The sequence below is a fragment of the Macaca mulatta genome, chromosome 11, assembly GCF_049350105.2.
Source record: "Macaca mulatta isolate MMU2019108-1 chromosome 11, T2T-MMU8v2.0, whole genome shotgun sequence".
Classification (NCBI taxonomy): domain Eukaryota; kingdom Metazoa; phylum Chordata; class Mammalia; order Primates; family Cercopithecidae; genus Macaca; species Macaca mulatta.
This window is the reverse complement of record NC_133416.1, coordinates 108,337,291-108,364,648: the sequence shown is the minus strand read 5'-3', so window position 1 is coordinate 108,364,648 and position 27,358 is coordinate 108,337,291. Positions and strand designations below refer to the sequence as shown.

The 27,358-nt window shown below is 40.0% G+C and overlaps 1 protein-coding gene across 2 annotated transcripts in view; it reads right to left on the bottom strand.

Annotated features, from left to right (window-relative positions):
* Positions 1-27,358, bottom strand: part of ANO4 (anoctamin 4) — a 327,720-nt gene that overhangs the window by 100,501 nt on the left and 199,861 nt on the right. The gene's annotated exons all lie outside the window — the stretch shown is intronic.

Below are 27,358 nucleotides of genomic sequence, written 5' to 3'. Positions count from 1 at the left end.
AGTATTAGAGACACTGTATCTATGACTCCTTCATAAATTATAAAGTTTATCAACTCAGCAAACTCGTTGGGCACTTCCTAAAAGCTGGACATCATGCAAAGGCATATAAATGTAGGCATTATCCCCAACATTCAGCTCAGAAGTCACCTCCTCCAAAAAGTCTCCCTACCCCTCCAACTGCACTTCTGTCCCCAAAAGCATTCAGTTACTCCTTCCTTTGTGCTATTCTTTATTTTGCAAGCACATCAATTTACTGACCATTCTATATTGTATTTTATTTGTTTTCATTTGTTCATCAAATGTTTACTGAGGACACTCCCTTAAGGTACTAATTACACAATGGTCAACAAAACAAATAAAATCCTTGTCCTTGAGAAGGTTGCAGTCTAGTGGGGAAGTGAGAGCATCAAGGAAATGAATATGAGTGTATGGCAGAGAAAGGCAAGGTCAACCTCCTTCTGCATGCCTTTCCTACCATGTAAGACCATGAGCTCACTCAGGACAAAAGGCTGAATCATAACTTTTGTAGCCCGGGGATCCAGTGAGTGGCTGGTACACAGGTATGTGAGGGTCATGGTAATTTATGATGGGGAATTTGCTATTAAATGTTTTTCTTCAAGGAGATGAATTCTCAGGAGTTGTTCAAATAATGAGAGGAAGAGAAAAAATTGGCCTCAAGAAAGACTGGTCCAAGCATGGGGTTTGGTTTGGAAACAGGGCTGGAAATGTGACTTTGGGATAACAGATAAAGGAGAGAAAGGCCAGGGAATATAGAGACAAAAAGTAAATCATGAGAACTGATTTATTGAAGTATTTTTCTTTCACTTTTACTTCTCTTGGATTCTCTTACCGAATACTGCTCTTGGAGAAAGGTAATTTGACTTGGTGGATGAGCGATAAACGCTGTGTGGGTAAATGAGGATGCTGCAGCATTTATCTGATATTTATCTCTCAGGTTTTCTGAAAACATTTTATAGCATAAAGAGGAAGAGGAGAAAAGCAAGAGTCTCATTGAATGTGTTTCTTTGTATTTTGTCCTCCTCTGCTTTTTCACCTGATTTGAGACAGGCCATTACATTTTAATACCAAGTAAAGATGTCATAAAGAAATAGACAACAAATAAAAAAGCCCATTTTGACTCACAATTCTAGATGACAACTGAAAGCTGATAAGCACAACTATGCTTGACAAGAAAATTCAAGGCCAAAAGCCCATGTTCCTCCTCCATTAAATGGTTTTCTGCTTCCTTCTCTTTTTATAGCATCACATTACATTTTCTGAGCACATGTAACAGTTCTCTACAATAAGCATCACAGACAAGCTTCAAATTTTTGCTTTTCTTTTCCTTACATCTAAGCTGTACCTGGAACCTGGAGGTTCTGTAGAGGAATAAACACACAGGGCACGTGCCAGACACTATTCTAAACAGTCTCAATACGTGAACTCATTCAATCCCTATTTCAACCCATAAGGGAAGTACTTATTAGCCACATTTCACAGGTGAAGAATCAGAGAGGTTAAGTGATGCACCCAACGTCACCGAGCTAAATAGGGGCCAAGACAGCATTTGAACTCAGGCAGTATGGCTCCAAAGGCTGACCCTGTGGCCACTCTGCTTGCTTGCCTGCCTCTGTTTGCCAGCTACTTCCTGAGGCCTGGAGGCTGGGTTTCCTGGAGGTCAGCTGAGAGTTTCTCTGTCCAGATTGCTCTTGTTTCCATGTTTTTATTCATTTGTTTCTAAATCTCAGCTCAGACTATATCTTCCCCAGAGGCTCTGGCTTGACTTCCATGCCCTCGCTCTGAAATGCAGTGTGGTGCTTGATATGGTTTGGCTGTGTCCCCACACCCATCTTGAATCGTAGTTCCCATAATCCCCATGTGTCATGGGAGGGATCCGGTGGGAGGTAATTGAATCATGGGGGCAGGTTTTTCCAGTGCTGTTCTCGTGATAGTGAGTAAGTCTCATGAGATCTGATGGTGTTATAAAGGCAGTTCCCCTGTACATGATCTCTCTTGCCTGCCACCATGGAAGATGTGCCTTTGCTCCTCCTTCATCTTCCACCATGATTGTGAAGCCTCTGCAGCCACGTGGAACTGTGAGTCCATTAAACTTCCTTTCCTTTATAAATTACCCAGTCTTGAGTGTGTCTTTATTAGCAGCGTGAGAACAACTAATGTGATGCAATAAAAATAGAAGGAAGCAAAGAACCACTGGTGGAGGAGGAGGGACTTTTAGCTCTGGGTACGCTCAACATCATCTCTGATTTATCTCAATACTCTGAAGTCAGACAGACCTCAGCATATACTCCAGTAGTGCCACCTATGATGTGGTTTTAGGGCTATCCCTCAACTTTTCTGGGTCTTGGTTTCCTCATCTGTGAAATGGGGATAACACTGTAATCACCTTCACAGGGCTACTGTAGTAGTGAGATGACAAGTAGTGCCGAGCCCACTGACTGGCATTGAAGATGTTCTCAGAATTAGCTGTCATAATTGCTGTAGTTTCTATTACATTCTATGAAAGCTGTCTGCCCACATGGCCCACTTCCTTGGATGAGCTTCTTGAGGGCAGAAACTGGCCGTGCACATCTCTGCATTTCCAGCACAGGTAAAGGGCTTAGCACATGAGAAACATTTAAAGTTGGATCAGATGAGCTGACCATCTGAAGAACACTAGCTAACGCTGGCAACTGATATAGTTTGGATGTTTGTCCCCTCCAAAACTAATTTTGAAATGGAATCCCCAGTGTTAGAGGTGGGGTCTGGTGGGAGGTGTTTGATTCATGGGGGTGGATCTCTCATGAATGTCTTGGTGTCACCCCCATGGCAATGAGTGATTCTCACTCTGGTAGTTTATGTAAGAGCTGGTTGTTTAAAAGAGTGTGGCTCCCCACTTCCCCTCTGCCCCACCTTGCCCTTGTTCCCACTCTTGCCATCTGACACGCTTGCTCCCTCTTCACCTTCCATCACGATTGGAAGCTTCCTAAGTTCTCACCAAGAGCAGATTCTGGTGCTATGCTTCCTGTACAGGCTTATATAACTATGGCCAAAATAGACCTCCCTTCTTTATAAACTACCCAGTCTCAGGTATTCCTTTATAGCAATGCAAATGGCCTAACACAGGGGCTATAAGACTATATCTCATCTTCTTATAACCTTGGTCTCTGCTCTTGCTCTTGCCATGTCTTCTAGCTATCAGCTGAACTACCACCTTCACACTGCATATCTGAGGATCTTCCTGTGGGGTGTGGAGCACTTTCATTTTGTGGGTCACTCTCAAACTGGAGGATTATGAGAAGGAACAGTGACGATTTCCCATATCATGGTTCTCACACTTAGCCACAGCTTTCTCCAAATGAAGTCTCTCTCTCATACACACACATATCCCCCACCCCCTCATGTACACCATGTAAGCTAAGCAACTCTGGCAAATACGAGACGTGGGGCTCAATCTCTGAGCAGGACTTCATATTAGCTTGGAAACTCATATCCACTCCCATGCATTGCTGGGGGGATAGCAAACATACAAACTCTTTACCGCCATTTGGTCAGGTCTGTCAAAACTACATATATATCTTCACTACATACCATCTAATCTAGGGATTCCTTTTTTTTAGAAATGTGTTCTACAAATATACTTACCCATGTGCAAAGTGACAGATGTACAACAATGTTCATTATGGCATGGGTTATAATAGCAAAAGCCTGGAAATAACCTAAATAATTAATCAGTGGGGGATAGGATAAGAAAATTATGGTGCAACTCTACAGTGGAATATTCTGCACCTGTAAATAGATTAAGGGCCCTTGGTGTAAATCTAAAAAAAAATCTCTAAGACAGGACAGGGAGAAAAGGTTCAAAACAGTCACACAGCTATTTGTGTCAGAGGAAAATGTGCACATGTTAGGAAGTACATGCAAATGAATATGTTGATAGACATATTTGCTTGTGCATGCACAGAATGACCATGGGAGGACACATACACCTCGGGAAACATTGGTTGCCTCTGGGGAAAACTGGGTGGCTGAATAGGCAGGAGGGAAACTTCATTGTACATACTTAGGAAATTTTTCCCATGTGTAAGTACTATTACACATTAAAAAAACTGCAATTTTTGGCTGGGTGCAGTAGCTCATGCCTGCAATCCCAGCACTTTGGGAGGCAAATGCAAGAGGACCGCTTGAAGCCAGAAGTTCAAGACCAGGGCAACATAGTAAGATATCATCTCTACAAAAAAAAAAAAATTAGCTGGGTGTGGTGGTGTGAACCTGTAGTCCCAGCTCCTCAGGAGGCTGATGCAGGGCAATCCCTTAGACCCAGGAGTTAGAGAGCAAAGTGAGCCATGAACACAACACTCCAGCCTGGGTGACAGAGTGAGCCTCTTAAAAAACATTTGAAATATTTTTAAAAAGAAAAATTAAAAGGAAAGCACACTTCTGTTCTAGGTTTGCTCTCACGTTCCCCCTGAAATTCGGTGAGGAGGGGAATAAACTGCTGAAAGGGTGTAGCATCAACTCTGTGATCAAGGCCTATATCCACACATCTCCTTATTCTGCTACTTTGAAAGGCTAATGTAATTTGCCCAAAGACACACAACCAGCAAGTGTCAAGGAGGAATTCAGAAACCATCTGTTTTGCTCCAGATCTTCTCCTGTGTTTGTGAAGGGAACTTCAAAGGGCCCAGGTCGGCCTGCATGCATGTGTGTGTGAAGGGCTTTCTGCATGCCTCCATCGTGCCCTGTGAGGAAGACCTTGCTGGCCTGCTCATGAAGTAATGGGCAGACCAGGGCCTGAACCTCCCACTGACTCCCCGCTAAGCTCAACCTTTCTGCTTTCTGGGGTAGTGAGCAACCTCGTTTTCACCCAGGGTGGTGGAAGATAGAGTTCCCAATATCCCTTTTGCTAGGAAGGGAGAAATGAGAAACAAATATGCCGTGCAATTGGGTTTTAGCTACAGACCTCCTGGAGTTTATGTGCTCTCTGATTGATAGGTTCTTCCTGTGGCAAACTGTCCACAGTAACGTTGTAAACTGCTGTGATACGCTGGGTCATTTAACAAGTAAATATTATGTTTGTTCTGTGCAAAGCAATATGTATTGAGGGTGTATATAATATGGACATGGGTGTTATATATTTAAATATTTTGAGAGGGGAATGCAAAGGTGAAAAAAACCTAGTTTCCCTCCTCAGAGGAACCTATACTCTTAACAGACAACATGAGAAACACGCAAATATTCAAGGGTGTGAGCTGGGGAAAGGTGCTCATTAATGCTGGATCTAAAATCAGCTTATTATAAAATATGCTAATTTTAAAGTAGGTAACTTTCTTTTTTTCCTAAACTTTCCCCTTAGATCACAGCTTTGAGGATAAGACTACACTTTCTTCACAAATTAATATAACTGAAGGGAACTTTAGATTAATCTAGACTCCAGCACTGTTTAATAGAAATTTCTGAGATCATGAAAATGTTCTTTATCTGTGCTATCCAATATGACACTCATATAGCTATTGAGCACTTGAACTGTGACTAGTAAAAGTAAGAAAGTGAATTTTAACTTAGTTTAATTTTAATTGATTAAAAATTAAATTTAAATGGCTACTTGTAGCTGGTGGACACTATATGAACAGCACAGATAAACAACGGCCTAAGTCAGGGGTGACACTTTGAGGATGTGGCACACCCACTGCCTCCAGAATGGTATCTTTACCCTGCCTCTCCCCTCAATTACAATAAGCAGGAGAGTAGAGGAGGGTGAGCAGTGCCCTACAGGACTATGTGTAGGTTGCCAGAAGACCTGGTTCAAGCCCTGCTCTTCCACTTTAGCTGTGTGCCCTTGGGGAATCCATTGAATGTCTACGTGTCAGGAAATGAGGGTCACCATGTCTTAGTTGCCCAAGGACAGGGTTAGTCACAAAGCGAGACTATAAAGTATTGAGGTGGGTCATAAAGCCTTGCTGGTAAATAACTGAACTCCCACATTCAACTGCCTGTTTGACATCTTGCTTGATGTCTAAGAAAAATCTCAAACCAAATATCTCCAAAACAGCACTTTTGATCCAGACTCTTATAAAGGAAAAACCTGTTCTTCCCCTAGGCTTTTCTATATTAAAAAAGGGCACTGCTGGGTCGAATGGTAGTTATGTTTTAAATGCTTGGAGGAGTCGCCAAACTGTTTTATACAATGGCTGAACTACTTTACATTCCCACCAGCAGGGTATGAGAGTTCCCTTTTCTCCAGAGGTACCCTTGAATCTAAAATACAAGTGAAAACACAGAACTGAAGTGCACCCAATTTCACAAGTCACAAACTTGAGATGCATCGTTGACCCTCTCTCTCAAGGCCAAAATCCAATCCATCAAGGTCTCCGGGCTCCTATTCCCAAATATTATCCTGAATCTGACCCTTTCTCACCCTCCTACTTCAAAGTTGTTTCTAGGACTACTACAATAGCCTCCTAACTGTACCATCTAATTTCACTCTCTCTTTTGTCCATCCTCTACACAGCAACCACAATGATTTTTTTTTAAATGAATAAAATCTTATGCTTTTCCACTTAAAACTCTGCAATGACTTCACCTTTCCACACAGTCCTTCATGGCTCCTGCCCACACCAATGACCCTATCTCCTCTCTTCTTCCCTTTGCTCACTGTAAACAAGCAACATTGAACTTGTTTTCTGACCCTGAACAAACAAACCCAGACTGTTATTGCCCAGGCTTTTGATCATGCTTTTCTCAGATTCTTGCACAACTTGTTTCTTCCCAACATTTTGGTCTCAAATTAAATGTCACCTCTTCATCATCCTAGCTAAGATAGTCACTCTCCTGCCCCAATAATCTCTCTTTCTCTCTCGCTCTCTCACTCATTCTGTCTCTCTCCTCCATTACCCTGTTTTATTCTCTTATGTTTTACTCTCTAAAATTTTAAAAAATAGAGCTGGGATGAGGTGGGGATGTGTCTACATTTTTGTTGTCTGCCCCTCTCCCCCTGCAGACTGTAAGCTCTGTGAGGGCAGGGCTTGGTCTGTCTCATGCTCTACTCTAGGCCCCAAGGATATAAGTAAATCATGTGATCCCCATAGAGAACCACTGGGTGTTCCAGAAATTGTCAGGTTATATTATAGATAAATTTTAACTTTTTTTTTTCTAATCTGAAGATTCTCAAAATCAGTATCATTTTATGACGATGCTTTGTATGTGGTACTACTTTTGGGGAAATAAAGGCAAGGAATATGGTTTTTCAATTTGTTTTTTTTTACATGTATTATGGAATTTCTGAGGTGGGCCAAACAAACAAGTGTTCTCAAAGGTATGAAAATCTACGTGGTTAAAAACTTCAGGAGGAAGGGGTAACTTTGTCAAGAAGCACTTAACTACCTACAGATGGTTTTGTACAATTATTTTAGAATTATAGTTACATTATTGACCTCCATGAATCTAAAAATTTAAGGCATGTGGCAAAGTAGGGAACAGAAATAGATAACTAATCAAGGTGGGTTTTTTGCCCCTGGAGGGAAGGAGCCTGAAGCATGTACCCAGCTGAGTTTCAGATTAATGTGAATGAATGACTGCTACAGTCTTCCTGTTGTTCCCCATGTTGAATGGCAGTGCCTACTGTAATTATTCTGCCCCTGTTCCATCACTATGCGTTGGAGTTGTAGGGAGCAGGTAACTTATCTTTTTCATTCACAGGTCTCTGGTTCACAAAGAGTGTACACCTGAGGAGTTGTAGCCAAGGGTTTTCACCCTCAACTCACTTGATGCAGAACATGAGATCCAAGACTTTGAACCTGATGCAATATTGGGATGAGATCCATTGAGATCCTGGGATGGGAATGAGAGTATATGTGGAAAAAATGTGAATAAGTTTCAGCCAGACAGTAGTCTGTGATAGACTGCAAAAAACAAAACAAAACAAAACAAGCCATGATTCCTCCTATCTATATACACTCCTTTGGGATGTGAATTTCTTGCTCTTTTTATCAAGAGGTAGACTCTACCTCTCTACCTCTTTTATCTGGGCTGGATTTGTGAATGGCTTTAATCTACAGAATACGGCAGAAGTAATTTCCATGATTTTTTGGCATAGGCTCTGCAGCTTCCATTCTTGCCCACTTGGAATGCTGCCCCAAGGCTGCTAAGGTAAAGAAGCCCAAAGGAGCCTCTTTGAAGATGAGCCATATGCAGACAGAAATGCAGCCAAGAGCTGGCAGCATCCCCCAGCTATGTGAGTGACAGAGACCATTTTGGACTGTCCAGCTCATTGAGCAAAGGGACAACTCCAGCCACATGTTGACTCCAGGTGAAAGCAGTGGAAGAATTTCTCAGCTGAATCCAGCACAAATTGCTAAAACAAAAGAATAATAAGCAAATAAAAGGTTTGTTGTTTTAAGTCAGTAAGTTTTGTAGTAGATTGTTATGTAGCAACAGATAACCAACATACCAGTCTTTTCTGATGTTTAAAGTTGTATTATTCCATAATACAACAAGGTTAATGCCTTAAAAATAAATATTTCAGGAAACTTTCTTAATTAGACTTTTAAATAGGTATTTCTTTTTTAACAAGGAGAAGCAAAGGTGATACAGTTAACTGTCACTTATATTATGTCCTCAAATTAATGAAAATCTAAGTAGGAACCAAGCAACCAATTAATTTTTTATGTGACAAGGCCTATTTTGAGAGTTTTCTGGGCCTTAGGCAACTGCAGCACAATATCTAACTTATAATCTTGAGTGGACATTTTATGAGTAAAAAGATGAGAAGATTGTCAGGCCAAATATATAATATTGAAAGTTCTGACTATTTGGTAAAGATTTTAAAGCCTCTTTTTTAGATCAGGGTGACAGGTTACTGAAATGTAAAGGATTGTGAGTCATTTTCCTTATACAAACGGCCATTTCTAATTGTACTTCATGATATCATCTTTGTTATCTAAGTGTTAAATACAAATTAAGAAACACTTGCTCTTGAGCTTCCAAGTAAAGATGGAAAATTACAATTTTTCTGTCTCTCTCAAAATCCCATGAAAATGATAGTAACATGCATAGTGGGTGTGTATGTTTAAATAACAGTAGGAACTCTCAAAGAACAAAGATAGTACAAAACAACAGCATCAAAATGTTGAAACGTGCCAAGCAGACAGATCTATGTAATAATAGACTTAGAAAACCAGAAAAAACTGAATGCTAAACCAGCTCTGGGGAAAACCCAAGAACAATTGTATTTATACTACGAAATCCCAGAAACTCTTAGAACTGGGGCATGAAGTGACCTACAAAAGGGGGGTGAAGATTCAGAAAATAACTTGAAGAATTCTCCCAGAGCAAAAATACATAGATTATCAAAAAAAGAGGAAAGTAAGGACATTAGAGGATCAGTCCAGGAAACCCAATAACTGAAAAAATAGGAATTCTAGAAAGACAAAAAAAGGAATAAATCAGCTAAAACATTCAAGAATTATTCAAGAAAAAATTTCTGAACTGACAGACAAAAGTATACAGGTTGAAAAGGTTCACTGAGCATCCAGTAATATAAATAAACATAGAACCACATCAAGATACATTCCTATGATATTTTAGGATACTGAGGCCAAACAGACAATAATATAAAGTTCCATAGAGGAGAAAGGTTACACACAGAGAATTGGGAATTGGAATGTTTTTGAAGTTATCAGCAGGAATACTGAATATTAATTTTAGAAGTTAAAAGATCAAGAACTTAAAAATCGTGAGGAAAACAGATTTTGGTTTTATATAGAATTCTATACCTAGCCCAACTATCATAATGAGTGCAGTATAATGAACATATACCTCATTGCTTGGGCTGTCATAACAAAGTACCATACCCTGAGTGGCTCAAACAACAGAAATTTGTTTTCTCACAGTTCTGGAGGCTGAAAGTCCAAGCTTGGTCAAGCTGTCAGCAGAGTTTTTTCTTCTAAATTTTCTCTCCTTGACTTGTAGATAGCTGTTTTCTCTATATGTCTTCACATGATCTTCTATGTGTGTATGTCTGTGTTTTAATTTTCTCTTATGCACCAGTCATAATGGATTAGGGCCCATCCTAATAACTTCATTTTAATATAATTACCTCTTTAAAGACCCTATCACCATATAAGGCCAAATTCTGAGATACTGGGGGTTAGAATATTAACATGTGAATTTTAGAAGGTCACAATTTGACCCATAACAGTATGCACGATCACAAAAATAATACCATCCACGTAATCTTATTAGGAAGTCACTAGAGAATGCAAAACGAGGGTACAATAAAAAAGTGTAAGAAATGATACACAGGAAACAGAAGATGCCACAAAAGTGAAAGACAAAGAGAATCGTAGGATATTGGTAAAGGAAGATACCAAGATGATAATTTGTAACAGGAGTGGAAGGCAAGAATTCAGATTGGAACTTGTCAAAAGGCTCCAGAGTAATTTTCTCAGGAAGATGAAACTGATTACATATCTGATGCATCTGAACATCTTGAAATTTAGACAATTTAGATAAACTCTGTCAAATAACTGGCAGAATGTAAGATAGAATTAGTAATAAGTACATAGAAAACTTTGAAAATTAAAAAATCAAGAGAATGAGTTACTCTAGTTCAAGCAAAAACAGTGCAAAAAAGGAAACTGATTCATATTGTACTATATGACCTAGCTCTGGGTAGCATTTGTATAGTCATCATGTAAACAGTGATCTACATTATAATAATGTAATTAAATTGTAATATAACTACATTGAAAGGATAAGAATAGCTATCTACCGTAGTAAGAATTGTAGGGAAGAAACAAACAGCAAATTCTTATTCTCTATGGGGGAAGTCAATAGATTCTCCTATAACTGAAAAACATCGAAGTAATAATAAAATAATTTATTTATACATGAGGCATTAATTGCCAAAATAAACAGGCAAAAGAGTCGAAAGGGGCTGCTTCTTGGGAGGGGCAAATATAAAGCGTTGTGGGGCATGGGATTGCTGTTTTTCAAAACAAACCTTGTAGGACTATTTAAAATGTATACATGACTAATTTTAATTTAATTTATAAGGTGGTAGGAAAGGAAGGAAGGAAGGAACCCTTTGGAATAGTATATTTGTCAAAGATAACTAACATTTTTAAAAATTGAATTATTTTCAAAAATAAAACATCCATGTTGAAATAAAGTCAGAATCTTCATAGTGATTCTTATGGCTTTTAGGGCTCAGTATTTTATGCACTAGATGAGACTGACAAATACCAATATTCCAGCTTGAAGGTGGATTTTTATTGAGGGAAGTTGCCTCATAGATAGAATTTACCTTTTGTGAGCCCAAGATTGTAAACATGTGGGCAGCTTGCAATATATTTTTTTAAGAAACTCAAGCTGGGTGTGCTGGCACGCACTTTTGTCCTAACTACCTGGGGGGCTGAGGTGGGAGGACTGCTTGAGCCCAGGAGTTCAAGGCTGCAGTAAGCTATGATCACGCAGTTGTGCTCCAGCCTGAGTGACAGAGCAAGACCTTATCTCTAAATGAAACAAAAACAAAACTCTGAGTCCTGGAAAAACAAAACTTTTTCCCTCCCAAATAATATGGCTAGGTTATATCTTACTGGTTGGAGTGACAACATCTTGAAGGAATACAGTAATATCTACTTTGTTGGTTAAAGAAAAAACAAACCTGGGTTAGAATCTTGGTTCTGCCAAGAACTAACTATTTGAATTTAGAAAAGTAACATATCTAAGCTTTAGGATTCTTATCTTTCAAATGGGGACAACCATAACACCCACTTCAGAGGATGTTTGAGGATTAAGAGACACTGCATGCAGTGTGGTTATAAACAAACACATCATGCTCATAAATGGCAGTTCCATGGTTCTTATTATTATCTACTTGTCACTTAAAACAAATTCATTTTTGTTTTTTTGAGATGGAGTCTTACTCTGTCCCCCAGGCTGGAGTGCAGTGTCACAATCTCAGATCACTGCAACCTCTGCCTTTTGGGTTTAAGCAATTCTCCTGCTTCAGTCTCCCAAGTAGCCAGGTCTACAGGCGCACGCCACCACACTCAGCTAATTTTTGTATTTTTAGTAGAGACAGGCTTTTGCCATCTTGGCCAGGCTGCTCTCGAACTCTTGACCTCAAGTGATCCACCCACCTTGGCCTCCTAAAGTGCTGGGATTACAGTCATGAGCCATGGTACCTGGCCCACTATTTGTCACTTTTTATAAGATTACTGACTCTCATAGTTCAAAAAGGCCCCCAGTGTGTAAGTTTCTGCTGTTTTGAAATAAGATCTTGTGAACATCTTTTTCTTTTAATCAAATATGTTTAAACATACAAAAATGCGCTGGTGAATGATATCAAACACCCATATACCCCCTAACAAATTTAAGAATCAAAAGTTTGCAAATACAATTGAAGTTTCTCTGTGTCCTCCCTTTTAATTGCATTCCCCTCCCCTAGAGGTAATCGCTATCTGGAATGTTTTATAATCCACAACATGCAGGTATTCCTAAAAATACAGTATTGCATATTTTAGAACTTCACAGAAATGGTATCATGCTATAATTATTCTTCTGCAAGTTGCTTTGCTTGCTCAGCATTGAGGTTCATTGATGTTCATACAAGGCACTCTAGTCCATCATGTTCTCTGCTGCTTAGAAGTCTACTGTATGGGACACTACAGTTTACTGGCTCATTGTCTTGCTAGTGGATACTCAGTCTATTTATAAAGTTTTATTACTATAAACAATGCTCTAATGAACATTCTGTAAAATGCACATGTGCAAGTGCTTTGAGGAAGTACATATTTTAGAAAGAGCATCGCCAGGTCAAACGGTACATGTCCAGTAGGACAGGTCTTAAGAAAGAAGCAATAGTCAAATTTCTAATTCACCCATGTGTCACAACATCCTAATAAGACAAAATGGTGAGGTGTGTTGCAATTAATTTGACAGTAATGATGATTAGAATGCCAAAATTTGGGAATGATTAAAAAATAAATTAGAATGGATTTAAGGTACCTTTACAATACGATCATTTTACTACCAGGTATTCTATCGTGCTTTCTGCAGGAACAGGAAAACATGAGGGAGCATGTTGCATAAGTAAACATTACCATGTATCACAGTAGAAAAAAGGCTGAGGAATAGCCTTTTTCTTTTTATTTATTGGTTGCATCAATAAATATTTTAAAAAGAGTCAGTTATCTAACAAAATTGAGCCAGAGGTTGAAAACCTATTGGTAAGACAGAGTAGGCCAAACAGTACCTTTGATATTGGCTAGGTATACACAACCAAGAGAAATGGAGAGGTGGAGAGCAATCTGGATAATTCTGGAAGACAAGGAGGAGGCAGGAAGAGGAAACGATGGGGAAAAGAAAGGAGAAATGATGCTACAGAAAAGAGGAGAAAAAAGTAATATCCTAGAATTGGGAAAACTTCCCACCAATCTTAAACTATCTATCTTTAAGACTGGGCCATGAACATCAGCATTTATAGAATTCACATATACTAAAATCATCTATTTATATATAAGGTGCCACCAACATTATCAACAAAAATAAAATACCTTTATCAAACATATACCATAAGCACTGATATACTGTGTTGTTAATTTCACAATATTATATGGGTATTTTTATTATTTCCAATTTACAGATGAAGAGGTTGAAGCTCAGAATCACATGCCTTACAAGTTACAGAGCTGGGATTGGGCACCCAGGCCCTCTGTGTTTCCAGCCAGAGCTTGAGTGAGCTCAACCATTATATCCTTAAGGTCAGAAAATGATTCGTTCATCTTTGTCCAGCTCTATACAGTGCTTGTCACAGAACTGGTACTTGATGCAGACTGAACTGAAATAGACACTCAAAAATGAAAACAATGCGATATTCAAATTTATTAGAGATTAGTTTTATTCACTATTCAAAAGTGAGCCGGAATAAAGAGGAAATCATTTTTTTTTAAATCTGTAAAACAAGTTTGGAAATGTTTCCTAATTAATCCTCAGACCAGAAAAATCCAATTTAGAATAAGCTAAGCTCTCAGCTTTCCACTAATTAGGGCACTACTGTAATTCAGTCAATAGTAAGGTTTTGCTTGAATTACCTAGGCAGTTGTCCCTGCATAAGTGTATTATTCAGTGACTCACCCGTGGCTACCATCTTAGTCTGATCTGAGTCATGGGTCTCATTTTTACATGAGCTGAGTTGTTCTGAGTGTTGACCAAATGGACAGATGCATCTCTGTCCCTGCTGTTCATTTATATTGCTGTGAGCAGCAAAGTCCTAGCAACTCTGCCAAGCATCTGCAAAATCTAGAAGTTGGTAAAATTTATCTTCCATGATCCCCTTGTTTTCATTGCTCTTTTTTGGCCCTCCACCATCTTTGTGGCATCCTCTATCTGCCCCTGCTACAGCCAAAATACTTCATCTGTATCTCTTGCTTCCTCTTCTTATTTTCAATAAACTATTCGTAATGGGGTGTCAATAAAGAATGACATTAAAATTTTCATCTTTCCAAGGGACACTTTTATTTTAATTGAGGATGACTTTAGCCAAAGGATTAAAGTTCAAACTGTAAAATTTCAGGTATTAGGGAGTGTGCTGTCTATTAAGTTATCTCTGATTTCCCCTTCCTTCCTCTTATCTATAATACAATGCCAGAACAGAGACTCTGCAAACTACATTTCTGCATTGCTGTCTGTCTCTCTGATATGCTCTGTCAGTACAGGGCATGAGAGGGAGACTGGCGGGGAGAACAGGTTATAGGACCTTGGTCCTTCTTGTTTGCCTGCCTGTTCCTGTCACCAATGATCCTCCGACCTCACAATGGCAGCTGGTTCCAGTTTCCAGCTTAAAAGCAACACTCCCCAAACTAGGCTCACTCCATTGCCCCATATCTTTGAGGGCCCAGCACCACAAGGGCAGAATCTCCTACTTAGGAGTCCGAGGCTCAGCTCCACAGGGCCTCTCTGAGCATCTTGGTTCCAATAACCCCAACCTCTTCATTTTGCTCCCCCAACTCTAGAGGCAGTAGCTGCTTCACTTCCTGCAGTTATCTTCTGCGTGGCTTCAGTATTTCCTTTGTGACACTGTAGTTCTTTACTTTCCCACAGTAACCTTTTTTGTTAAAATAACTGCCAGGTTTCAGTTTTCCTGAATGAAACCTGAGTGGTACAGAGATCTAGAAAAAGAAACATTCTTTGGAGAGGAAACCTCCTTTTCTGAGAAACTACACACCACAGAAGCAGCCATCTACCTATCCAGCTTGGTAATCTGATAAGAATATCACCCAAGTATAAAGATAGATTTTTGATTTGGAATTTTCAAATATTCCATTTTCAAGTGTGATTTCTATCCTACAGAGATTTTCTCTCTTCTGCCCAGGTCTTTGTTAACTTGCATGGAAAATTCCTTTTCTAAAAATATGCTAGGTGTTCAAAACAAAACATTTACCATTTCTTTCTAATGAGAATATTCAAAAACTTCTCTTCTAGATATTTTGAAATATACAATACATGATTGTTAATTCTAGTCATCCTATTATGCAATAGATCACTAGAACTTATTCCTCCTATATAAATATGTGCAATTACATATCAATCATAAAAAACAGTATGAGACACCATGTGAGCCCTGTAAGCTCACAGACTGATGTGCCATACAAATGTGACAAAATAAAACAATATTAATATGAGGTATTCCTGACCATACTGTCTTATTAGTCCCAATTTGCTGCTTTGAAAATTTATCTCTACTTATTACCATGTTACTGACATTCTCCCTGCCTGGAGAAAGAGTATAATTCCCTAGCATATTGATACTACACTTGGTCATAAGGCTTGTTTTGGCACACGGAGTGTGAGGAGACGTGATATATGTCACATCTGAGTGGAAATTTCAAGCCAATGTGTGGTTGTGCCATTACTTTTTCCCTCTGCTATGAGAATGCATGTCTTACAGACTGCTTCTTCAGTCCAGATTCCATGATAAAGGAATCATGTGAGGCAGAGCCTCAGTTGACCCATTGTTAATATGCTATGTGAGCTATAAATAAACTGTGCAAGTCACTGAGATTTGAGGGTTGTTACTGTGGCAGAACCCAGCAGAACCTGGCTGACACAGTCACTAACCCAACAACGATAATCCTGTAATTTATGGCTTTGCCTGAAGAGGATGAGTGTTTTCTTTTTCCCTGATGGAGAAGCTGTGGCAATCCATAAAATAAAGTGATAGGAGAGAGGGCTGAGGTTTGTGGGGAGGAGAGCAACATAGGAAGAGGAAAGAAAAACTGTACAGGCTGGGGCAGAGGAGGAATGATTTTGTCAACAGAAGGAGGATGACGTTTGAGTAAGGAAGGAGAGGAAAGGCTGCTGATAAATGGATGCTGAGGACATGGTTTCCCTTTGTGTCCTTTGAGAAACTTAGTAAAGACTGGAACTCCCTTCTAATTACTTTTGGCTGCTGAATTCGGCTTCGTGTAGAACATAGTCATGAAAACAAGTAACTGATATAACAATCAGTGCCATAATTAAAGCATTTACAGAGGCTAATGGGCCCAGAAGTCTAACGTTGTCTGCATGAGACATAAGATGTTTCATAAAGAAGATGACACCTGAACTTGTTAAAGAACAGGATATTATCAGAGAGTGAGAGGAAGGAGAGCACACCTCAGGAAGAAGGAAAAATAGTCATGGAATATTTAGGTCACTTCCATTCCCATGCTGCAGGAGTACCAGTCCGAAAGGCTGGGGGGAGAAGGGAAGAAGCTAAAAAGGTAGTTTTGTGTGCCATGTGAAGGAATTTAAGCTTTATCTCTAAGGTCCTGGGGAATCATTAAAAGCTGTTAAGCAAGGAAGCAATGTTACTACAAGTGGCACTACTGGGCATTATTCACTCCTGCAGGTGCACAGCCAAGAGTATGAGGAAGGGTTGACCCTGCCCGTACTCTGCTGGCCAATCCATGGGCTATGAATATTCTTAGAGGAAGGATGTCCTCCTTCTAACTGTGCACAAGTACTGTAGGAACCAGTGGTAGCAGCCTTGCAAATGTCCTGTGACATGAATGGGGTAGACAGATTTGGGAGTGAGGAAAGACAGAGGAGGTGAAGAGACTGTTGTAATTGTTCATCTAACTGGCTGCTTCCACTAAGGCAATGGCAGTGAGGTTAGAAAGGAGGAGAAGGGCCGAAAGGATTTGGTGGTGATGGTGGGCAGCAAGGAAGATGGGAGCGTCAAGGTTGGTCAACATGCAGTGGTAAAATCACTCATCTAGAATGGGAAACACCAAACTGATGGTGTGGGTGTTGTATCAGGGGTGAGGAAAGTGGGAAGTGAGAAGAATCAGGTTTTTCCCCACAGATAAAGACATTTCTAAGACATAGTCTTGAATTAGTGGCTATTTGAATAAACTACCATCTTCAGAGTTTACAGGTTTAACAACTCCTTCTCCCCAGTGCCACTCCTGGTTGTCAGTCAGAAGCAGGCCCAGAAATGACCCTCCCCCAGCTGCTCAGGGTGGTTTCCTACTTCGACCAAATGTGCAACTCAGGTAGGTGACTTACTCCTCTGTGTTCCACTTCTCTCAACGGAAATAACAATCCCAGTAGTCTCCCAGGTAGCCTGGTGTCTAGTGGGCAGTCAACTTTTGTCAGGTTGTATTATGGAAGGAGCATGGGTTTGCAATGAGATGGATTTGGGTTCTAACTCCAAGTCTGTTTGTTACTAGGCAACCCTGGCTTAAAGTATTTAATGTTTCTGAGTTTCCGTGCTTCCTTCTGTAAAATTACGTTTCAGGGTTTTTGCAAGGGTCAAAAGAGATAATGTGGAAGGCATGCAGTGCACAGCCTGGCACAGAATACTGATCAATGAGGCACCAGAGTGTCTACCTGCCTATGAAGTACTAGGTTTTCCTCACCTCTGCTCTTCCTTGTCTCCTCTCAATACTGCTGTTTCCAAAGACTTAATGCACAGAGTGACTACATACGTATACTATAGCAACAGATGTAATCCTAGTTCCCTTCCTTCCTCTTTAGGTTAACCCCTCCCTATTTTACTATACCTAAATTTGACAACTCTTCCCCCTTCCTATAGGTGTTTTAAATTGCCTTTTACCATTCTGATAAGGAAAATAGCCTCTTGACTATCAAACTTAACATGCCAAAGTTAAAATTTTAAATAAATTTTAAATAAAAATATACATGCACACATGAATATACATCAACCTATTGTACAAATTTTTCTACTCTGTATAAATTTTTCTACTATGGTACAATATGTGGCACATAATAGGCATTGAAAGTGTTTGGTAAATGAATGAACTGATAAGCAGAAAAACAAACTATGTATGCACAGAAGACAAATGTCATAAAATATTTCCAAGTGACCTATTCACAGATGTTCTCACAAATATTAAGATAACAGACCCAACTAACTACTGGGCCCCCAGACACCCAGAGGTACGCTTTTCCCACCTGATTAGGTGACCTCTTTGTCCCTTTAAAGTCATTAAATTATGTCCTACTTAAAAGGAGCCGCATGATCTTGAGAAGCACAAATCTCAAGATGTGTGGCTTTTTTCATTTTCATTTCAGTTTAAGACTTTCCAGAACATAGATATGTTTCCCCTGACTCTATGGATCAATACAAACAACCTGAATATTGAGGATCCTAATGCCAAATAAGTAACTGCAATAAAACAAGTGTTCAGAGACTGCTTTAAGTCATCGAGGCACTAAAAGAACCTTAATCCTACCTAAATCAATCTTGGTACCTCTGCCTGAAGGATTCTCTAAAGATTTCAGATTGATGAAAACAACAAAAAAACTCTCAGTTCTTTGAAACAAAAATACAGCAAAAGGCACATGTTAGAAGAATCACTGTCTTCCGATATCTATGCTGAGAGAGTTGAAAAGCAAATAGTCATATGTTACGGACACATAAAACGTTAAATGGCAAAGTGTCTGGAACACTGAGTAACATTGGGCTTAAAAGTAAAGCAATTCCAGTTCAGGACAGTTATGAGCCTTTGCAAAATCAGTCTCTGTCACCTCAAACTTTCCCATTACACACCAACTGCGACTTTGCAGAGATTCTCCCAAGGATTCTCAGTATACTGCTGTTTGTGGTAATAACGATAATGATAGCTATCATTTGTTGATTTGTTGAGTGCTTTCTATGTGCCAGGTACTGGACTAAGTCTTTTTTTTTTTTTTTTTTTGAGATGGAGTCTTGCTCTGTTGCCCAGACTGGAATGCAGTGGCACCATCTCGGCTCACTGCAACCTCTGCCTCCCAGATCCAAGTGATTCTCCTGTCTCATCCTCCTGAGTAGCTGGGACTACAGGCTTGCACCACCATGCCTGGCTAAATTTTTTTTTTTTTTTTTTTTTTTAGTAGAGAAGGGGTTTCACAATGTTGGCCAGGCTGGTCTCAAACTCCTGGCTGCAAGCAATCTGCCTGCGTTGGCCACCCGAAGTGCTGGAGTTACAGGTGTGAGCCACCGTGCCAGGGTCTAAGTCTTTTACATATGTCATTTCATTTAGTGTCCCCAAATCCTACTGACATTTTCCTCTCTCTGTCTCTCTCTTCTTTCCTTCTTTTTTTCCATCAAAACTTTCCTGTCCTCTGTCCCAGCCCTTGGCACTTTTTGGATTGGGACATTTGTACAGCTGTGATAGGCAATATTAGGGCCCTCCAAAGATATCCACATCCTCATCCTCAGAATGCTAAGTAATATGGCAAAGAGGAATTCATGATGCAGATGGAATTAAAGTTGCTAATCAGCTGACCTTAAGACAGGGAGATTAGCTGGATTATTCAGATAGGTACAATGTAATCACAAGGGTCCCTAAAAATGGAAGAATAAGGCAAAAGGGTCACAGAAGAAAAAGATGTGGGGACAGAAGCAAAGTCAGAGTGATGTAACGTGAGAAGCACTCAACTACCCTTGCTGGCTTTAAAGATAAAGGAAGAAGCCACATTCTACGTTTTTGAGATGCTGCATCAAGATCAGAGAACTTGGCTCCAGAGTCCTGGCTCTGTCCCCCAGTGGTAACAATGCCAATTCTGCCTTGCTCCTTTCTTGTTCTCTTTGGTCTCACAAATATTCCCCGGGTGCCCCGTGCTCCCAGACACATAGCTCCTACCCTCAGGTAGCTCACAGTCTAATAGGAGATGAAAGTAGGAGTCCAAAGCCATGTGATTTTATTTCACATAAAATCTGCACCTTTTAAAGACAGATTTTATTTCAATGGGTCTTTCAATAATATCTGTTTCATACACACACAGTACACAAGTTAAAACATTTTGTGTACAACACAAAAGCTTTGCAAAGAAGTGGGTCAATGCTGAGTTATATGTGGCATGTATTTTCATGATTGATTTTGAAAAGATAGAAACTTGAAAAACTAGAAATACATCATGTTTCACACGGATGACTGCAGTCGCCAGAGCAGTCGGAACGACACTGTCAAAAGTTAGTCAGACCACGTCATTCCTCTGTAAAAGCCCACAGGCCTTAGGAATCAGGCTCCCTCCCAGCCTCTAACTCATCACTATTGTTATTCTCCTTGGCATTTCTGCTCCAGTCACAGGTCTTTGTTCTCTTTCCCAAACACAAGCCGAGCTTCTCCCAGATTAGGGCCTTTGTTTTGTTTTCTGTTCCCCTCTTGGAACTCTCTCTCTGCCCTTCTCACCTGCAAGTTTTTTTCCAATCACACCTTCTGGAGGAGGCCTGCCTTGAAGAATAGAAACACTGTCTTTCAGAAATACAACCTGCACCCCCACTCCCAAGCAGTACTCCCCATTCCCCTCACAACACCCTCTTTTTCTCTGTTCCCATAGCATTTATCCCCTTTTCACTTGCTTTTAAATTGGCTTCAAAAAATGTAGTGTACCTCAGCACACTACTAGTGACTTTTGAGGCTGGATAATTTTTTGTTGTGGGAAGCTGTTGGGTACATTATAGGATGTTTAGCAGCATCCCTGGCCTCTACATATTAGACCAGTCGCAATCTCCACTCCTAACTTGTGACAACCAAAAATTTTTCTAGACATTGCCAAATCACCCCTCATTGACAACTGCTGGTTTATAATTTATTACCAGTTACACCCAGCTAAACTGTAAGCTCCAGGAGGGCAGGAGTTTTTGCCTTTCTGTTTACTGTTGATCTCCAAGCACCCAGAACAACAACTGGTATGGAATATGTGGATGAGTGAATATATATTTAAACATATGCACACATAGCATAGCATAAATTTCATATTCTTCTCTTAAGAAGTAGTCAGTATTTAATTTAATCTCAATTTTTATGGGTGTTTACAAAAAAAATAACAGTAATGATAAAAATACAGAAAACGCAGGGAAGAACATTTTTTCTGTCTATATCTAGCACATTTTTCTGAAAGACAATTAGAATTGATCTATTTCTTGAAAGAATGTCCTGTATATCTATTATAAAAAGTAACATGACTCTTTTTGCATATTTCATTTTTTCTGTCTACCAGCAGAAAACCTTTATTATGGGTATTGACCTTAGAAAGTAATTGCCTCAAGGGTGTCATCGCTAATGCCATTTTAAGAATGAAGGGCAATGATACTTAAGCAGGGCAACATTCACAGGCACAGAGGTGAAGAGAAATAAATTAATTCTTAAATGGACTTGGCTGTCACAGTCATCAGATTCAAATAGAGTTTAATTTATCACAGAGAATGGGTGGCCCTGCCTGAATGGTGTCATGTGATGGAAGACAGTAGAACCATGGTTTTTAAGGCTGGAGAAAAGGGGTATGATTTTGTACCCATCCCACCACTAACACCAGGGGAAATTTGGCAGTGTCTGGAAACATTTTTGATTCTCCTACAACTAAAGGGTTGGAGAATGCTACTAGCATCTAGTGGCTAGAGAGGCAAAAGATGCTGCTTAATATCCTACACTACACAGGACTCTTCCCTACAACAAAGAGTTATTCAGCCCCAATGCCATTAGTGCTGCAGCTGAGAAATCTCACAATAGAGCCTAATGCTTATGAGGGTGAGACCTAGAGCCTCCCTGTTGGAATTTGAATTCCTGCTCTATCACTCAGACGAACCACGACTGTTTATTTGGCAAATCTGCTTCTATTTTTCTTCTGGACACACAGGTAGACTAGTTATCTCAGCATTACTAAGTTCTAGACCACGGAATGTGTGTGAAAGTGGTCTAGAACTTAGGCCTAGTTCTAAGTTCTTAGGCCTGGTCCACAAAAATTTCCTAAAAAATCACTCATCTCTCTTTTTCCTTGTCTGTAAGGGATTTAGGGGATGGCAGAATAACAAGATAACAGTAGGCTGGGTACCTGAATGACTACATGAATCAGTCATATGCCTCATTCCCCAGAGTGACCCACACTAGACAGTGCTGTGAACAAGTAAACTTCTATTCTGTTCTACTGATGATATTTGGGAGTTATTTAGACAGGTGGCCTAGCGTAGGTATACGACCTATAGCAGGTTCTTTGACCATTTTGTTCCTCACTTTTCTCATCCGTAAATTGGTAATAATAATGATACCTCAGCCCTCAAAGTATTGTTTGAGTATTAAACTTCTTAAAATAGTGTCTGGCATATAGTAAGAATTTTTCTACCTGTGGACCCACCTTGGTAAGCCCATATAAAGTGATCAAGTAGCATTTGTATGTTGACTTGTACCCCCTCAGGTTTGCTTTTTTTTCTCCTTAAATACAGTTATATTTTCAAACAGAATGCTAGGCTATTTGTTTGTTTGCTTGTTTATTTGTTTTGAGAGACAGGGTCTCGTTCTGTTGCCCAGGCTGGAGTATGGTGGCATAATCATGGCTCACTGAGCCTCAACCTCCTGGACTCAAGTGATCCTCCCAGCTCAACCTCCCAAGCAGCTGCAACTACAGGCGTGCACTGCCACGCGCTGCTAATTTTAAATTTTTGTAAAGACAGGTGTCACTGTGTTGCCTAGGCTGATCTTGAATTCCTGAGCTCAAATGATCCTCCCACCTCAGCCTTCCAAAGTGCTGGGATTACAGGGGTGAGACACTGTGACTGGCAGGTATTTGTATTTTAATTGATTCTCAACTTTCATATTTTTGTACAATGCAGTTAAAGAATAAAGGTTTACAATTAGATTATTCTGTGCTGTCTTTCTGACTTCAATCCTCACTCTTTCATCTAGTAGACAAGTATTGTGTGCCAATTTTATGCTAGGTATTGTGTTAGGTATTGGAGATACAATCATGGGCAAAAACAGATATGGTCTATGGCTCCACAGAGTACACAGTTTACCTAGGCAGACAGGCATTAATCGTATGCTACTCAAATCATTATAGCATTTCAATTGTTTAAAAAATGTTATCTAGGAAACATTAAAACAGTATAGAACAGAAACCCAATCTTTGGAAGGATTGGTGGGGAAGGAGAGGGCCAGGGGAGGCTTCCATAGCAAGAGTCTTTGGAGCTGAGTTCTGGAGGAGGAACAACAGCATACTAGGTGAAGAAAGAAGGAATCAGGAGAGGAAACAGCATGGGCAAATGTCCTGGGGCAGAGTATATTCAAAGAGCTGAGAGAGGCTGCATGTGTCTGGATTATAACAAATGAAGGGTGGGAGGCAAGAAAGACAGATGAGGCTGGAGAGGGGATGGCAGTGCAGGTAGGCATTTGAGGGCTTCTAAGTCATAGTAATAATTTTGGTGTCTATTCTGAAGTTGTTAAAGAGTGAAGTGACATGATTAGATGCATATGTTGAAGACACCATGCAGTATGCACTTGAGAGAATGGATTAGCGGTGACAAGAGTACAAGCAGGGAGACCTGTAATATTATTTCTGGATTTCAAGTGAAATACAGTGACAAAGTCTGAAGTATAAAGATACTTAGGATGTAAAATCATCAATCCGTGGAGATGTATAACTTGTAGGAAGTAGAGATGAGAGAGGTGTCTAGAATAGTTTCCAGACTCCAGTTTCAGCAACTGGACAAATATTAGTGCTGTTTACTGAGACAGGGAACAATGGAGATAGGCTACATTTGAAAAGAAGGTATTTTGGATTTGGTTTGAGATGAGTGTGCAGTCAGCTAACTTCACATCATCTTTATTCTTTACTCACATGATTCTCCTACTTTCGTTTCTATCTATTCATTTATTTTTTCATTTAAAAAATCATTATTAAGCACTTACTATGGGATTAAAAAATGGGTGAGACAGACATAGTCTTTCAAGGAGTCTCTAGTCTTGGAGAAAGTAATTAAAATGGGTGGTACTATTGATTAAGGAAAAGAAAAATATTACTAAAACATAGATGAATACACCTCAACCAGAATTGGGGGTGGAGGTTGGAAAATCTTGGAAGATTTTTCAGTGGGAAATGTCTTTGATGAAACACTTAATAAACGTTCAATGTTTTTCTCTCCTTGTATTTTTTTTTCACTACTTTCATGCCCTCCTCCCACTCACCCCCTAACCAACACACTTATATATATATACACATTTTTTTTTTTTTTTTTTGAGACGGAGTCTAGCTGTCTCCCAGGCTGGAGTGCAGTGACATGATCTTGGCTCACTGCAAGCTCCGCCTCTCGGGTTCATGCCATTTTCTTGCCTCAGCTTCCCAAGTAGCTGGGACTACAGGCGCATGCCACCACACCCAGCTAATTTTTTGTATTTTTTAGTAGAGATGGGGTTTCACCACGTTAGCCAGGATGGTCTTGATCTCCTGACCTCGTGATCTGCCCTCCTCGGCCTCCCAAAGTGCTGGGATTACAGGCATGAGTCACCGCACCTGGCCTAAATTTCTATTATTATCTTTTATTCCAAGACAATACGAAACATTCTGGAAAACTAAGAAGTCACATGGGATTTTGGACTATATTTGGAAAGCCAGGAATATCATGTTATAATTCCCAGAGTTTATTAACCAGCTACTTCTGATTAATTTAAATCCATTAATGTCACTCTCAATGCATCCTTAGGGAATTCTTTTCTGATTGTATCCAACAATTGTTTCCAATTTGACAGCCAGCATTCTTCAAGTCATACTTTTACACGCCCATCAGAGGAATGTTATCCATGTGACATGACAATTTTCAAAGAGAAATAAATCCTCACCACCCATAATATTCAAGACACTGATTTAATTTTTCACCTCTTATTTGCGTGATAGAACTGCCTCTATTCTCTTGGTCCCACTGAGGTCTGGTTCTTTGGTTTGCTTCATTCTGGCTGTCCTCTGCTTTTTCTTCCTTGATTCTTCTGTCTTGATATCTCATCTTCCACTAATTACTCTCTTTTTTCAAACTACACTAGGTCCTCCTCACACCCTATGCTCTTACTCACAAAAGGCTACTTGTGGTTCCTCAAAACACTCCATTCTGTTTCGCGCCTTTGTTCATTTATACACATATTACTGTCTCCTCTTGGGATACTTTTTGCCTCTTACCTACTTAGGCAAGTCTTATCCTTCAAGACCTGTATCAAACATTCTCTGCTTTATGATCAATCCTCATCACTTACCAACCTCCTTCTACATCTGGAGAATTGAGTATCCCCCCTCTTAAGTCACACCCATCATACTATTTACAATTATTTAAAATAGTCTGCATCTTTACTACACCAGGGTCCAGACTGCGTATTGTTCATCTTCATATCCTCTGTGCCCAGACAGTGCCTGGCAAGAAGTGAACACTAAATTAGTGACTATTAAATAAATCAATTATTTGACAAATTAATACCAAAGCATGTCAAAAGGGCTTCTCAAATATGTGAGAGAGATGGCTGAATATCCCTAATCCAATCATCCCTCATTTATTATATATTTTTAAGTGCTTCTAAAAATATGATTCTCAGTTCTAGTCCCTAGAAATTCTACTGGGTGTCCAAGGGCTTCTGACTTTAAGAATTACACTGAAAAGTATTGTTCTAAAGCAAGAACATTGTAGAATACAAACAGCATGAAGAGAGGAGGTGGAAAACCCTCCTCTTCCATACACCTATAACCCTTTGAAGTGAAACAAAATACCAGAGCACACATCACATACTTCACTAGTTTATCCATCCATCTATCCATATATATATTCATAATTTTTTCTTCCATTTACCTATATCCCATATATCCTCCCTTTGAAGTGAAATAAAATCTCAGAGTACATACCACTTACTTCATTTATTCCTCTATTCATTTATACATCTACACAAGCACTCCTATACCCATCCATGTATCTATTCAGCCATCCATCCATCCATCCATCCATCCATCCATCCATCCATCCATCCATCCGGTGACCTATCCATGTATATACCCAACCATCCATTCAGTGACCTATCCATATACACTGTCCATCCATCCACCCATCCATCCATCCATCCATCCATCCAGTGACCTATCCATGTACATACCCAACCATCCATTCAGTGACCTATCCATATATACTGTCCATTCATCCACCCATCCATCCATCCATCCACCCATCCATCCATCCATCCATCCATCCATCCATCCATCCATCCATCCATCCGGTGACCTATCCATGTATATACCCAACCATCTATTCAGTGACCTATCCATATACACTGTCCATCCATCCATCCATCCATCCATCCATCCATCCATCCACCCACCCACCCACCCACCCACCCATCCATCCATCCATCCACCCACCCACCCACCCACCCATCCATTCATCTATCCAGTGACTATCCATGTATATACCCAACCATCCATTCAGTGACCTATCCATACACACTATCCATCCATCCATCCATCCATCCATCCATCCATCCATCCATCCATCCGGTGACCTATCCATGTATATACCCAACCATCCATTCAGTGACCTATCCATACACACTATCCATCCATCCATCCATCCATCCATCCATCCATCCATCCATCCACCCACCCACCCATCCATCCATCTGGTGATATATCCATGTGTCCACTCATCCATCCAGTGACCTATCCATGTATCCATCCATCCATCCATCCATCCAGTGACATATCCATGTATCCACTTATCCATCCAGTGACCTATCCATGTATCCATCCATGCATCCATCCACCCAGCAACCTATCAGTGTATCCATCCATCCATCATCCACAATTTCTGATACCCTTCTGCACTGTGCTAGGCACTCTATCAAACAGGTGAGAAGCACAGGGAAAATCTGCCTGTAAACCAGTCACCATTCCAGAAGAATTAGGGAAACAACTCATTGTCTAAAAAACTTCCAAGATGAACAAGAGAGACATGGTAGGGGTTTAAATTAAGTGTGGGAACACATCAGCTTTTTTTTCTGTCTTTTTCTCTTAAGAAAACACCCTAATCTCTGAATTAATATTATGTCCCTTCCAGTTCCCAGTTTCTCTT